General features: G+C 41.3%; 1 protein-coding gene across 1 annotated transcript in view; it reads left to right on the top strand.

Annotated features, from left to right (window-relative positions):
* Nucleotides 1-13,568: 13,568 nt before the first annotated feature.
* nkain2 (sodium/potassium transporting ATPase interacting 2) overlaps nt 13,569-14,391 on the top strand; it is a 70,535-nt gene continuing 69,712 nt past the window's right edge. Inside the window, exon 1 of the mRNA XM_068708871.1 lies at nt 13,569-13,614. The gene's annotated coding sequence lies outside the window, so the exon portion shown is untranslated. The remainder of the gene's footprint in view (nt 13,615-14,391) is intronic.

The raw sequence follows: 14,391 nt of genomic DNA, 5'->3' as shown, positions 1-14,391 counted from the left end.
AGAGACGGGCAGGGAGAAGTGACCTACTGAGAGTCACCCTGCCCCCTCCGAGAGTCCAAAATAGAGAGATAGTGGAAGTGAAGGGAGGGGAGGAAGAGAGGGCAGAGACGTGGAGAGGAAGAAAACTGGGTGCGTGAGAGCAAAAGATCAAGGGATGGAGAGAAGAAAAGAATGAAGTGAAGAGAAAAAGGTCTACAAGTCTCCTGTGCTGTGTGTCTTGGAAACACAGAGCTTATTGAACATGGTATAATGATGGAGGCAGCTAACAGCTGATGCTACATCAGTTGTCCTCCTCTGAGAGGCCCATTACTCCATTCCTGACCTCACCTCCTGACCTGTCCACTGTTAAAATAAAGTCTCGTACACCTGTGCGTAAGTGCCATCATGACTTTCTTTCATTCATTAAATGTCATGGCATGATTTGACAGTATTAAACAATTGGTTTGTCGTCCAACAACAACAGCACCAGTAGTTTTAAGGCGACAGAAAACCCAAATGTCCTCACTTTGTGCCCTTGGCAACAACTTGAAAAATGAAGATCTTTAAACTTCCTCTTCTTGCACTTCATCCAGTGGACACATATTTCCTCTGAAGCACCCTGCGTTGTCAAACAGAGGTCATAGTGAAGAGTAAATAAGTGGATTAAAAACTAGTTGAGCCCCATGCGAGTTCTTAAGTCCTGTCAGAACCTGTTTCTGAGGCCCAGTTTAAACGGGTGTGTGTGTGTGTGTGTGTGTGTGTGTGTGTGTGTGCAGTGGGAAGGAGAAACCTGACCCCCAGTCTTGCCCTGGGAGCCTGCGCTGCAGAGGCTATAATTAGAGATACAGACAGCAGCTGGTGGACTGGACCGCTTTATATTTAGGGCGCAGAGAAGGGGGCTGAGGGTTTGAGGACGTAACACACACACACACACACACACACACACACACACACACACACACACACATGCAAAAACAAGGCCCTCCTCAGTATTATTGATAGTTTCTTTCTACCATCCTATTGAGAAAAACAAACCCATATCTGTACATTTTATGATACTCTTAATAAATGTATATAATATAACAGAATTAGTACAACTCGTTTCACCATCAACAACTCAAAGAGGAAAAGGATGAAGAACTTAAAATGGTGCACCTACATTTAGATCTACTCTAGAGTGCTGCAGGAATGAGACCGAAAACCTGCAAATTGGTATTTTTGCACTTCTGGTTCCCTCGTCTCATAGTCAGTGAGTTTTTTTGGATGGGTCTTTGGTCAAATGTTTGATATAAGGTCTGTGCTGAACACGAGATGAAGAGATTTTAAAGTTTTGTTCTACGATGTAAAATGCGTCAGTAAATACCCCTCTCGAGAATTTTTACATGTCTTAAAAATGGCGGTTGTTAACAAGTGGCTAAATGAGAACGTCATCATGAAGACTAGTTTGAAATTGACATCCTTATCTCCCATAGCCTAGTGTTAGACTTTTGCCTTCATGCTTCGCGAATCATAAAAATGGGGTTAATTTGTGAAGATTATTTTGCTCAACAAAACTTGCAAACATCATAAACTTGAGTTTGTCACAGAGATTATTTTCTCCAATAATCCAAAATACTGTCGTTGAGGGAACCAGTGCAACGCTTACTTCCGGGTTGGCCTCCAAAAATACGTGATCTCTGCAGCAAAACATCAGCATCAGACTATTTCTCAATTTCAGTTATTAACCAAATCTTTAATGTCTTTAGTCTTTAATGTCATGATGTGGTTTCCTATTGTTGAAGTTACGATTCATAAAACACTGAAAGTTCCTGTTTATTCCTAACAATAAACATATATTTCCACTGAGGCAATTACGGTATCTATGATAACTTATACAATAAGCTGAGGACAATACATTATGTCTATTTATTCAAGTGATTGGATGAGTTACATGCAGATATTCTTGGATTCAAGCAGCAAAACTGAAAACTCCATGTAATAATCCGCTTGACGAGCCATAAAAAAAATATTGTGAAGACGAAACGATATTTGGACTGAATAAAAATGTGCAGAAAGAAAGCATTTGTAGTTTCCGTCAAGTGAAATTTGATCTAAAGTGTAAATCAACGAGATGGTTGTATCTTCTGTGATGAGAGACAACAAACAGTGACAAAAGGTTTCGTTGCAGCTCTCAGGGTGGGAGACGTTACACCTCTATAGTTATCGGCTCATGAAGTTCGTTAACACCCTTAACGCACAGCTCTACACCCAACCTGACAGAAGAGGTATTAAACACTGGGATGTGCATCTACAGGTGTCATTTTCACGGTAACACCAGAAGGGAATAAATATGGTAAATCCAGGTTAAAAATTCTTGTTTCATTTGGTTCGACATATTAGAGTCAAAGGTTTTCACAGAGGGGATTATGGATATCTCTTTTTATCACTCCATACATTAGAAAAGGCTGTCTACAGCCGTAAAAAAAAAAAAAAATTTCGCCATGTTTTTAGGAATCGAATGTTCTATTAATCAGGCTATGAATGATATATGAGCAAACCCGTCGGTAAAAATCTTCAGAATATAGATATGAACGAAATCAGAAAGTGTGGTGTATGTCAGTGCTGCTGAAGTGGAGACCCTAAGAAAACGGCCTTTTAAGTTACTGCAAGGAACTTTGTGCACGGCTCCACGGTGAACAGAGAATCAATAAAAGCCTCGATCAACTTTAAATTGAGAATGAAAGTAAACGGGGGCCTCGTTTAAAACCCTGTCGTATAAACAGAAATGTCTGAAATGTTTTGAATAGTAAGGTTTTAGGTAAGATGCATGTGTGAGCATCCGACTGAATAGATGAGACTTAAACTGCATGAGTTGTTTTGTGGCCAGTATTTACTTAAATTCATCTCAGTTCTTTTATTTTTTTGTTTTTTTTTATCAAGAATTCAAGGTAACACGGGGTGAATAATATACATAAGGTCATTTTGTTGGTGAAGTATTCCTTTGAGTAAAAATCTGAATACTTCTTCCACCACAGGCTGCAAAAAATGATTTCAATAAATGAATACAAATTCTGCGTGGTTTTCAACCACACATGTTTTTTGGGTCCAGACTCACGCTCTGTGTTAGTGATGCTGCCCCAGGGCTGCAGCTACCAGAGGACACCGAGTCTGTGATTACAACAGAGGTGAAGAACTAAACAGTCACACATCAACCGTACATCTCTGTCTCTCCGTAAGACTCTCTGCTTCTTCATTAATGACTCCTTCACCTGTCCTTGTGTTTCGTCTCCCTGCTCTCTCTCTCCCCTTGCACCTCGCCCGCTCTGCTTCTCTAACTTTCTGTCCTCCTTCCACTCTCACCTCTTGGTCTTCTCTATCTCCATCTCCCTCTTTCTTTCCCTTAACCTCCTGTTCTCCTTTCACTTCCTCCCTCCCCTCTCTCTATCTCTCTCTCTACCACACGCTGTCCTGCGCCATCTTTGTTTCCCTCCCTCCCCAAACACACACACACACACACACACACACACACACACACACACACACACACACACACACACACACACACACACACACACACACTCACTCAATTCTTCTTATTAAATTAGTAATAATGTCACCATTCTCCCTCCCAGGAGGCCAGTGTTATTGACTTCATTATGCAAATGTAAACCAGCCCACAGCTATACTACTGATGGGATAAGACACACACACACACACACACACACACACACACACACACACACACACACACACACACACACTGTTTGTAGTCTGCCTGTGCTGGTAAGAAAAAAAATTCTTGTTTCAGATAATTATGTCAACCGGTGGAGTTGATGTGTGTATTAACACGAAATCTGCTAAATCCAACGGGCCTGCAGGCTTTTTTACAACAACAGTTTATTTATAGAATACAATAGAATAGAATAGAAAATGACTGAATCTGAATCTGTCACATTTTTACCATTTTATTCTGGTGGTTTGTCTCTGCGTGTCCACATTTCTTAGTGTCCTTGGGCAAGACACTGCAGTTGCTTTGAGCGAAAAATGTCTGCCATTTGAAAGTTTTATTCTAACAAATGTGTTTCTATTACATCAGACTTTATAGAAACTGTTTTCCAAGATTTCATTCACACATTTTGACATTTCCAACCACAAATTAATTTTGTGTTGGCTCTTCATTTTGTTTTCAAAGCCAGCTTTAACAAACATATTTGGCTGTGAACAACTCTTCACAGGAAACACACTGATGGGAATGCAGGCCAGGTGGATGTATCCAACACGCACCTGAGTGGCCCGTGTGCCCTCTGCAGTGATGTTGGCTTTGTGGCTCGGTTAGGAAGGGATATTGCTCTCATCTTGACTCTGGTCTGCCGGTCGTGCGGTTCTCTCTGTCACATTGGCACTCACTATGGTCGCCGGTCGCTGGTCGCCAAACCACGCTGTCTCGATGCAAGTTCACAGACCTGGAAACAAACTGGAGAGTATACAGTAAACAGACATGCACACACACACACACACACACACACACACACACACACACACACACACACACACACATACACACACACTTGTAAACACAGAATTGGCAAAGGCAGGCCGGACAGATGGAAAGACAGCAGAGAGCAGGAAGGAAGTGGAAATTAAAGTCACAGTGTCAGGAAGAACAATTAGAGCTCAGGGATTAATAATACCTGTAAACTGACTCACTATTACCCAGAGAAAGGTCAGTTGTCTTTTTAACATTATTCAGTAATTTTTATTTATTATGTTAGACTCAAGCAATTAATAAACCCCATTAATCACAGCCTTAAGTTGCTGATTGCTTTTATAAAACAGTTACATATACCGGGCATGGTTTCATAAAATAAACGCAGAAAAAGCAATCATTTCACCAATCTTTGGTGAAATTATTCTACCAATTCTTCCGCCAATTAACGTCAGCGACATTAAGCAGGCGTCAGTAAGATTGAAGGAACAATTCGCATTTAAAACCTTTTTTTTTGCAACTGAGAATGTATTGTTTTTATTTTGCCGTGTCCATTCAGCTTTCATACTTCAACGTGTGCATGAAAACATGAAACATCGTCGACAACTAGCCGTTGAATGTGTTGCTCGAGCGCTCGTTGGCGTCGTCATGCCGTTAAATAGCACTGGGGAATTGGTTAGAGCATTTTATCAAAATTGAACGGAACAGGGTGAAACTAAATCATACGATTGGTTGACGCCTCACCGCGTCATTGGAGCGCAGCCTCGTAGAGCAGCTAGCATGGCTGTCGACTCTTAATCTTGCTTAAACTACGTTATAAAACACAAAAGTAAAAGCCTTAAAGTCAGAGAGACAGAGACAAAAGCCAATAAAGCTGGGTAACAGTGACACTAATAGCAAAGCTGAGAGAAATACAAAATAGGCCTTAAAACAGCGGGGAGCAGAAAGAGCGTTGGTTTCAATTGGTGATTCATTTTTCACGTATCATATGGTGTGACTAATTTATCTACTGACTATCTAACTAACACCATCACTCGCCGTGTTTCCAATTGCCCGACTGACTCACCGACTGACAGCGTGATATAAAAACATGTACAGTTATTCAGAGAGATGATGCTTCTGCTTCAGACTGTCTGGTCACAGGGCATTAGCAATGGGGCGCTGTGTACCAGACACCTCATGCATTTTTAACCAATCAATATCCTCGTTTCTACATCTCTTTCCCTTCTCTTTCTCTGTCTGACTCTCCGTTTTCCTCCTCTGCATCTGTTTTCTTTTCTTTTTTTTTTTTGCTTCTTTTTCCTCACTCCATTTCTCTCCTCTGTTAAGTACTGTAATTGTTTTCTTCTTCTCTCTCTGTTGCCTTTTATCCTTTAACTGCTGCTAAGTTTATTCATTCGTCTGCTCTGGCTCGTCTCACTCCGTCTGTACTCTCTGTCCATCTCCAGCCCCGATATCTCTCTCATCTGTGGTCCGTCCTCCGCTCTTTCTCTCTCTGGTGCTCTTTATTTATTTATTTATTTTCTTCTCTCTGTCTTCATATACGTCCTGTCTCGTCTCCTTCATTACAACATGAAAGACTGGGGTTGTAAACGGCCTGCCCTATTTGGACTTTTTTTTGGAGATGTCCCGGTTTACTTTGTCTTAATTAGAATATGGATGAACATAGTCTGTCTGAGCGTCACAGCACAGACTTCAGAGTGAGACATGTAGACATGCAGAGAGTCACACAGCTATGATTTCAAACAAAGGCATTTATACAAAGAATATTAAAAATAATCAGTTCACTGCATTTTATTATGAAAAGCAGAGAAATAAATATCTGCATTTCTGAATATATTTGAAATACCACTGAACAGTTTGTTGAGCATGAGGCATTTCTTCTTCACTTAAAATGTGAGACAGCTTCTAATGGTGAATACCAAATGGTTGTTACTCAAAACATGACTTTGCATCTGTGGTATTGATACTTTTCAGATCGATCTGCCCACACAGACCACACTGGGAACAGTTTATATTGGAGATACCACGACTACTTCTAGAGCAATAGTTATTAATAATGATAATAATGACATATTTATTTTGGTACTCAAAGGCACTTTACATGGTAAAAACAGAGACAGTTAAAGCAATAACAATAAGCAAACAAAGGAGTTTATAAGCAGGCAGCAAGGTGCAAACTTAATAAGACATGAGCTCCCAGAAATCATGATTGATCACATTTTGGATGGTCTCACTCTGGATTTCTATTTGTCTGTAACTTTAACCGTTGACGAGGTCTCCGTCCCTCGGTGGCTCACTGCTGGGCACCACGCATTACATTCCATCCACCTCAATCATTTTGTGATGGCGGCAGAAATAACAAAAGACCAATATTTCAAAACCTTTAAAAGTGAAGCAGAAGCCAATCTGCATATACCACTAAGAGATTCGGTTGACTCTACCCTGTTTAAACATATTGTAGCACAGTGTGTGTGTGTGTGTGTGTGTGTGTGTGTGTGCCTTTAAAGGATGTACTTGTCGTCTCAGAGGGGAAACTTGTGAGAGGTGAAATCAACCTGTGATTCATTGATACAGTGGCAAATATCCACTTGGGGATAACTTCCTGGCTGCTATGAACTATGAGTCTCTGTCTAACAATTCACAGAAGCAGGGGTGGAAGCATGATACAGATAATTATGGCTGAAAATAGCATTTCTTTTATTCAGTTCACACTTGAAACGAGGATGGCACTTGCAAATGACACGCTAGTACAAAATGTAAACCATACATTGGTGTTTCATTTTCACTTCTTTACTTTAGATTTCATGTAACTTATTTTTTCTTTTAAAGAAATTAACCAACAACACAATGAGTTTGAATGGAAATCGGACAGTGTTTTTAACAAGATGTGGAATCAATGCTGATCCATAGAGGAAACCATACAGTGCATGTTTGGATAGGAGTGTGAGAAGTATTTCTGCTCTGTGTATAAGTGGAGATACAGGTAACAAATGTGGATGTAAGAAAGAACTCTGTCCTTGAGAGTCGTTAGGAAAAAAATAAAAACACTGAAGCTGCAGAATTTAATGTATAGCATATAAATTGACCCAGGGCTGGATTCGATAATGGCACTTTAAAGCTTTTTTTGTGATTTACATTTTACGTTTAGGCTCCGTTTTTGATAAATATATGACAAACGCATTGAAGTGTATTGAGCTCCCATGAGCTACCGCTGCAATATCCAGGTCTAATAGCACTCACAGTTCTGCCTCCAGCCACACACACATGACTGAGTACATGCACTCACATGAGCCCTGGCACGCACGCGCACGTGCACACACACACACACACACACACACACACACACACACACACACACACACACACACACACACACACACTTGAAGTCAGCCTATTAAAAAGTAAAAAACGCTTTCTGAGACAAGGAGCACAAATAAAAATGATTTAGTGTGTGATTCATTGCATAAATGTCTATATCCGCACGGTAGAGACAAAACACACACACACACACACACACACACACACACACACACACACACACACTCTGGCTCTGCCTTTGATTTAGCATGGAAACCTTTAGAAGCACTCTATTTACCCATGATGTTTTGTTGTATACTTGCTGAGATTAAGATTCAAATGGATTTCTTGAGGAAGCGGTTGTGTTTAGTGCTGCTGCTGCTGCTGCTGCTGCTGCTGCTGCTTGCGTTGTGTTTTCTGTCGTATTTACACGTCCTTGTTTACCTTAAAGAAGGTGAACTGAATAAAATGTTCAGGGACGTTTATTTAAGTGGACTAAATTCTTTCACTCTGCACAATTTGCAAAGTCAAATATATAAATAAATAATTCAATAAAAACAGAAACTTTTTGGATTCCTGGAAAGAAAAAGGAAAAGGACCATTTACCTCATGAAGTCTTTTAAACATGGTTGGCAGCAGCGTAAAACATAGGATGCTCACTGTAATCACGCTGAGCCATGATAATTATAGGGGTAAAGACACCTTGGCTGTTGGCTCTCTTGAAGGCATATGAAATAATTCAAATTGTGAAATTAATTGCTATCATTTCAAGAAGCCTGAAGCAATGCATCACAATGATTATAGATTAAATTCCTTAAAATGACACCATAAAAGGGATGCTAATGAGACTGCATTATCATTTCAGTGTAAATCAAAGATGGGGGAGGGGGGGGGGGGGGGGGGGGGGGGAGTAAAGATGTGCAGTGTGTTGCTTGCATTAAAGAGGATTTCACCTCCTAACCATTATATGTTTGTTTTTTCCCCCCATTTGGTAACACACTTGATGCATGAGAAAGAGAGTGATGTTGAGAAGTTTTATTTGACCTTGTTCAATTTTCATGGATGACACCGAAAAGCTTCTGTGAAATTGGCATCTTATGAACTGGCAGCTGTGAATAGAATCTTTGAATTCTCTTCCGTCCCAAGGGCACACGTGGTCAGTAAATGTGCGTCTGCTCATGGTGAGCGGTGTCGAAGAAACCTTTGAATTCCTAACAGCCGCATTGTTGTTGATGCTTTGCATCTGGTTCCATTGTCGGTGGGTTTCTTGTCTGAAAACATCAAGGCTGTCGGTGGCACAACTTTCTTCAAAAAAAAGAAGACAGTGGTGCTGAAAATCCAGCGCCTTTACGAACCGCCTCGCGTGCTGAGCCATCGGCTAAAAGCTGCTCTCTTGCTGCACAAGCGCATCAAGACATTGGGAGTTGTTCGCCAAGACGTTGGTCAGTTTTGGTCCAGGGCTTCATAATAATGCTAGTTAAATGAATCTATACTGATGTCAGCTGAACTCCACACGGCCACTTGTCTGTCTTCTTTCTTTTAGAGTGAATCTGTGTTGTCAGATCTGTCCAAACTGTTGATGTGAAGCTACAAAAAAAAAATGCGTGTGACTGCGCCATCTCCACCTCCTCACCCCAGACGGTGACAGGTGTCTGCATCTGTCTGAAGTATTATCCTTCGTCTTGCAGACACTTAGCTGCAAACAACGAAGCTCTCCACGGCACGTCTTCACTATGTATGTCCCGACCTAACAAGCTTAGGTTGGGAATACATAGTGTCAGCGGGAGTCAATGCCAGCAATCCAAATATTGTCAGATAAAGTCTTAACACAGGAGGAGCCAGATGCAGGACTTGAGGCGGGCAGGTTGAAGTGAACAGAAAGATATAGCTTTAATAACAAAAGCTGGTAAACCAGTAAAAGGCAGGAACACCAAACGAGGAAGATGAGGGCCGGATGCAGGACTGTAGACCACCTGCCACTGACATGAGGACTAAATAGACAAGGGGCCAATCAACCAATGACACTCAGGTGTGGTGGAACACAGGCGGGAAAAAGACAAAAGACAGGAAGTACAACCAAACACAGCACACAAGAGGCGGGTCATGTAATGGAGTGGGACCTCTCCTTGCAGGAGGCCGCGGACCTCTCGCTCTTTCGTTGTTGTTTGAGCAACGAAGTCACGCTAAGAAAAATCAGCTGGATCCGGCTTACAATGAAAAAGTATTTATAATTCACAAATGCTAAAAAGACAATTACAAACTGAATTACACTGTCGACAGTAAGGAATCGCGAAACCGAGTTCAAACACTCTCCCCCCCTAACCGGCCAACAAACGCCAGTTTACAGTAAAGAAGATCGCCAAGAACTGAATAGCGTCTCTCCGAACAATGTTTTTAATACCCAAAAGTCAACGGTTTACATTCAAAATCTAGTAACAACTTCAGTGGCTGGCTAAAATTCAATTGTCTCCTCCTGGCCTCAGACAATGCTCTCCATTGGTCCATATGATGATCCTGGTAATGTCCGTTGGTCCACCTCCTCGTAAAAGCTCCGTCCATCCGACCCCCGCTTGACCACCGTCCTGTCTCCCGCGGCGCCGATTCACCTCCGACCCATCACATCTCCATATATGGTCATGAAAAACTCTGAAACTCTCGCCCTTCCTCTCCTTGCCCTCTCTCTACTCTAAACAGTCAACTACTATACTTCTAGTCTAATACATTCAATTGATTAAGATTGTGTGGTTTAACACTTTTGTAAGTAATATATGTTACACTTGTACTATCCTTTACAAGTGAATATACTGTAAACCTATTATACATTTCATAAGTGAATATTTTGTGAACATATGATATTTTATACTTTCTTTAGGTGTGCTTTAAATCAAACTATTGTACTTCTAAACTTAAATTCCTCACAGTCACTTCAAAACAAAACAGAAAATAAACTAATCAAAACCCAATACCATGACAAATATATCGCAAAGATGTTGAACTATCCTAAAAAACGACCATTACTGTTTTTGCGGCTGGACACATTAACTTCCTGGAGTCTTGTAGCAAGTCAGCAGGACTTAAATGCTCTGGACCCTATTTTTTTTTTTTCTTGGCATAAAGCAATCTCTTTCTTATTACTCTGGAGAGCATCGGTGTATTAAAAAGGGGAGTCGATGGCGTACAGAAGTGGCCACAGTCACAATGTACCATTTGGACTTCACTATATGCAATTGGTATTCAAAATAGTCCACTTTTGAGTAGAGACACTTTTGCATTTTGAAATAGTAAAAAGAATATGATTCATATAGTAACAGTGGGTCACGTTGCTTTGTGAATGCTCTGAGAGAAAATGTTCAGCCTTCTCTTCAGCTCTATTGAGTGTTTAAGCTCCTTTCAGCTTATTGTTTTGTTTTTACGCCCCAAAACTCTCATCAGCGCAACGCCCAGTTGTATTCTGTTAAAAGCTCTGATGGACCCATCGTCCACAACCGGCACCGGCACCAAACGGCTGCTAGCTAGTGGAGCGAACTTTTAGTGACGCTTTTAGCAGCTAAAGAGCCCTCAGGGCCGGTGGAGACCAACATAGAGCTAACAGGAGAGTGAGCATTGAACTTTTATTTGGTGGCCAGATGAATGCTAATGTTGCTGCAAGTCTGCTGGATGTGTAAATGCAAATGTTTGCTGAGTTCAACATTTTCGACTTAAAAGGTGGCGTTATGTCACCGTTGAGTTGTCACAGAGTGTCTCCACTGCGTCAAAATTTTCAAGAAATGTAATTTAAAATGCATTCAAATAATGTTTAAGCCTGGTTTAGTGTGACATCCCTATAATCTCCACTCTTCTGTTTGATAGTTATCTCCTATTGTTACATCTAAATCCTTCACATGGGGGTGACCTTTTTTCTCGTCGATGCATTACCCTTCTTTTCTCTCTCTGTCGTTTCGCTTCTCCCTCCATCGCTTTCTGACTCTTGTTTTCACCCTCTTTCTCTCTGTCATTGTCAAAGTATATCTAAGTCTGTCAATCCTCGATTTGCTGTGGCGTAAACAGCAGATCTGGTCTCCTCTTTCCCTGGTGCAATCAATGATATTCCACATTCATGTATATATAGGCTATTTTCAACTACCTGTGTCTGCAGTGAGATTAGTTTGCAGATTGGACGACGTGTAGGAGGTATAGCATGTCATAAGTGGCAGAAGGTCTATGTGTTTTACTGGTGCATGTGTGTGTGTGTGTGTGTGTGTGTGTGTGTGTGTGTGTGTGTGTGTGTGTGTGTGTGGGCGGAGATAGGCTGGCAGCAGCAGGCATCTGGTGACATCTGGTCCAGACAGATAAAGTAAGAAACACGTACTCACACTCTCAGTATGTGGAGGGAGGTGAAGCCTCTCTCTCTCTCTCTCTCTCTCTCTCTCTCTCTCTCTCTCTCTCTCTCTCTCTCTCTCTCTCTCTCTCTCTCTCTTTGTCACTTTTTCTCTTCGTCAAAAACTAATTCAAATTAGCTTTATTGACAGGAAAGCAGCAGAGCAGTCAAAGGATAGTAAGAAATGTGTCTTTTCTATATATTTATGAGTGCCTTTCTTGAAACATTACAAACTTCCATTCCGGGTGTGTTGTTTTCTGAACAGTGTAATATCTGTCTTTACGAGAGAAAGTGTCAACTCTTGCTTGTTAAAAACTTTGAAGCCATCATAGATGAAATTGTTTTGAACTGTTTATAAAAATGTTTAATTTGAACGTAAACATGTCGGCAGCTGGACGGCTCCATCTGCTGAGGCAGATCATGTGACTGAGCGGATCTTCTGCTGACTTTGTTTTTTGTCAACTGCTGTTTCCAAGTCTCTTTATCGTAATTGCTTTTCTTGCTTCTTTTGCATTTGTGGGTTTGTGCCTTGATGTGCGGCTATAGAGCAGATATCACCCATTAATACAAATGACTGAACAAATCAGGAGGACTCAAAGGTTTACTTGTCATCAACTTATTTTGTTATGAAATTCAATGTGGTGTGCTCCTGATGTTGTGCCAAACGTCTTAAGGGGAAAATAAGGATTAGAAAAAAGAATATAAAATTATAAACATATTTATGGATTTACCAAATTGGCAGAGTAGCTTTTAAATTAAATAACGGACATGACTGCTTGTAACCAGCTCTGATTACATATCTTAATACTTCTGTTCAGTTATTTCTATGCAAGACACCATTTTTCCATTAGAGTTCATCATCTGCAGATTATCTTCATGATTAAAGATTTGATTATTTGGTCAATAAAATGTGAAAAATGCTTATTATGAGATCCCAAAGCCCAAGGTGACGTCTTCAAATGTCTTGTTTTGTCCAACCATCAGTCAAAATACAAAGATGTTAAGTTAAATATTCACATTTGAGAGTTATTTTTATATTATTAAAATGCCTTAACAATTAATGGCATGTCAAAATTGCTGCAGATTAATCCATCGTACAGAAATCAATGAATCCACTTGTTTCAGGAGAGACTTCATATTGTGATATTAGCTTTTGAATCCACTCAGAATCCCACTTACAGATTTACACACGCAGATGAGATGTGTGAATCCCCCCCCCCCCCCCCCCCCCGAGCTGACAGACCTCTGACCATCAGGGGCCTCACCCCTCAGGTGAACCGGGGCCAAGGTCTCAGCGGTCAGAGGCCCCTGGGCACAGGCCAAATTGGCCCGGTCAGTAGAGAGAGAGCAGATGATGTCTGACAAAGAGAAAATTAGAGAGGGCGACTATTACAAAGAAAGAAGACGAGCAGGAAATTACATCAAAAAGAGAGGTGGAAGGATGATGGGGATGAAAATAAATAAATGGAGGAGTCGAGTGGAAACATGGGCGGATGGATGGATGACTAAGTAGGTAAGATGATAAATAGAAGAAGGGATGGTTGGATGAATGGGTGGATGCTTTGACACATGGCCCCCGGGGAATCAGCCATTATACATGCCACTGTCACTCAAGATTAGCGGCATAATTAAACTCCTGTCGCACTGCGAGTGGCTTCGAGTGTGTGCATGTGCATTTGTGTGTGTGTGCATCTGAATGCGTGTGTTGTTTTCCAGGGTGTGTGCGTGTGGGAGGGGTAGACCGTGACAGAGATTGATGGTGAGGGGAAAGCAGGCCATTATGTTGTATAGCTAAAGCAGTGATAGCCTTTACACCTCTGTGTCTGTTTAAACTGCTGGCCATTTCATGGGCGTGGCACAAGTGACCCCCACAGCACACACACACACACACACACACACACACACACACACACACACACAGCACACACACACACACACGCGCACACACACACACACACACACACACACACACACACACACACACACACACACCACTTTTAATTGCTTGTTTCCAGGTGCATTTAGTTGCTTAATTTGGCTGTTGTCTACAGCCGCGTTGCCTTCATTGTACTCCAGACACTGTGGGAACCACTCTGAGCTACTGCTAAATGAAGTGTCATTCATAAATGAGGCAGTCTGAAGTGTTAACCCAAGGCTCTTTCCAATAATTGATGGAGAGTTGTGAGCAATTTTAATGATACCGCATAACATTTTCAAATATTCTGTCCCTTTCCTCCCCCCCCCAATAATCACCCATAAGAGACTCATTCACTCTAATGGTTGAAGGCCA

The sequence above is a fragment of the Cebidichthys violaceus genome, unplaced genomic scaffold (assembly GCF_023349555.1).
Source record: "Cebidichthys violaceus isolate CVI_PGR_0920_01 unplaced genomic scaffold, fCebVio1.0.p SCAF_14, whole genome shotgun sequence".
Classification (NCBI taxonomy): Eukaryota; Metazoa; Chordata; class Actinopteri; order Perciformes; family Stichaeidae; genus Cebidichthys; species Cebidichthys violaceus.
Note: the sequence above shows the minus strand (reverse complement) of the source record. Positions and strands in the feature narration are given on the sequence as shown.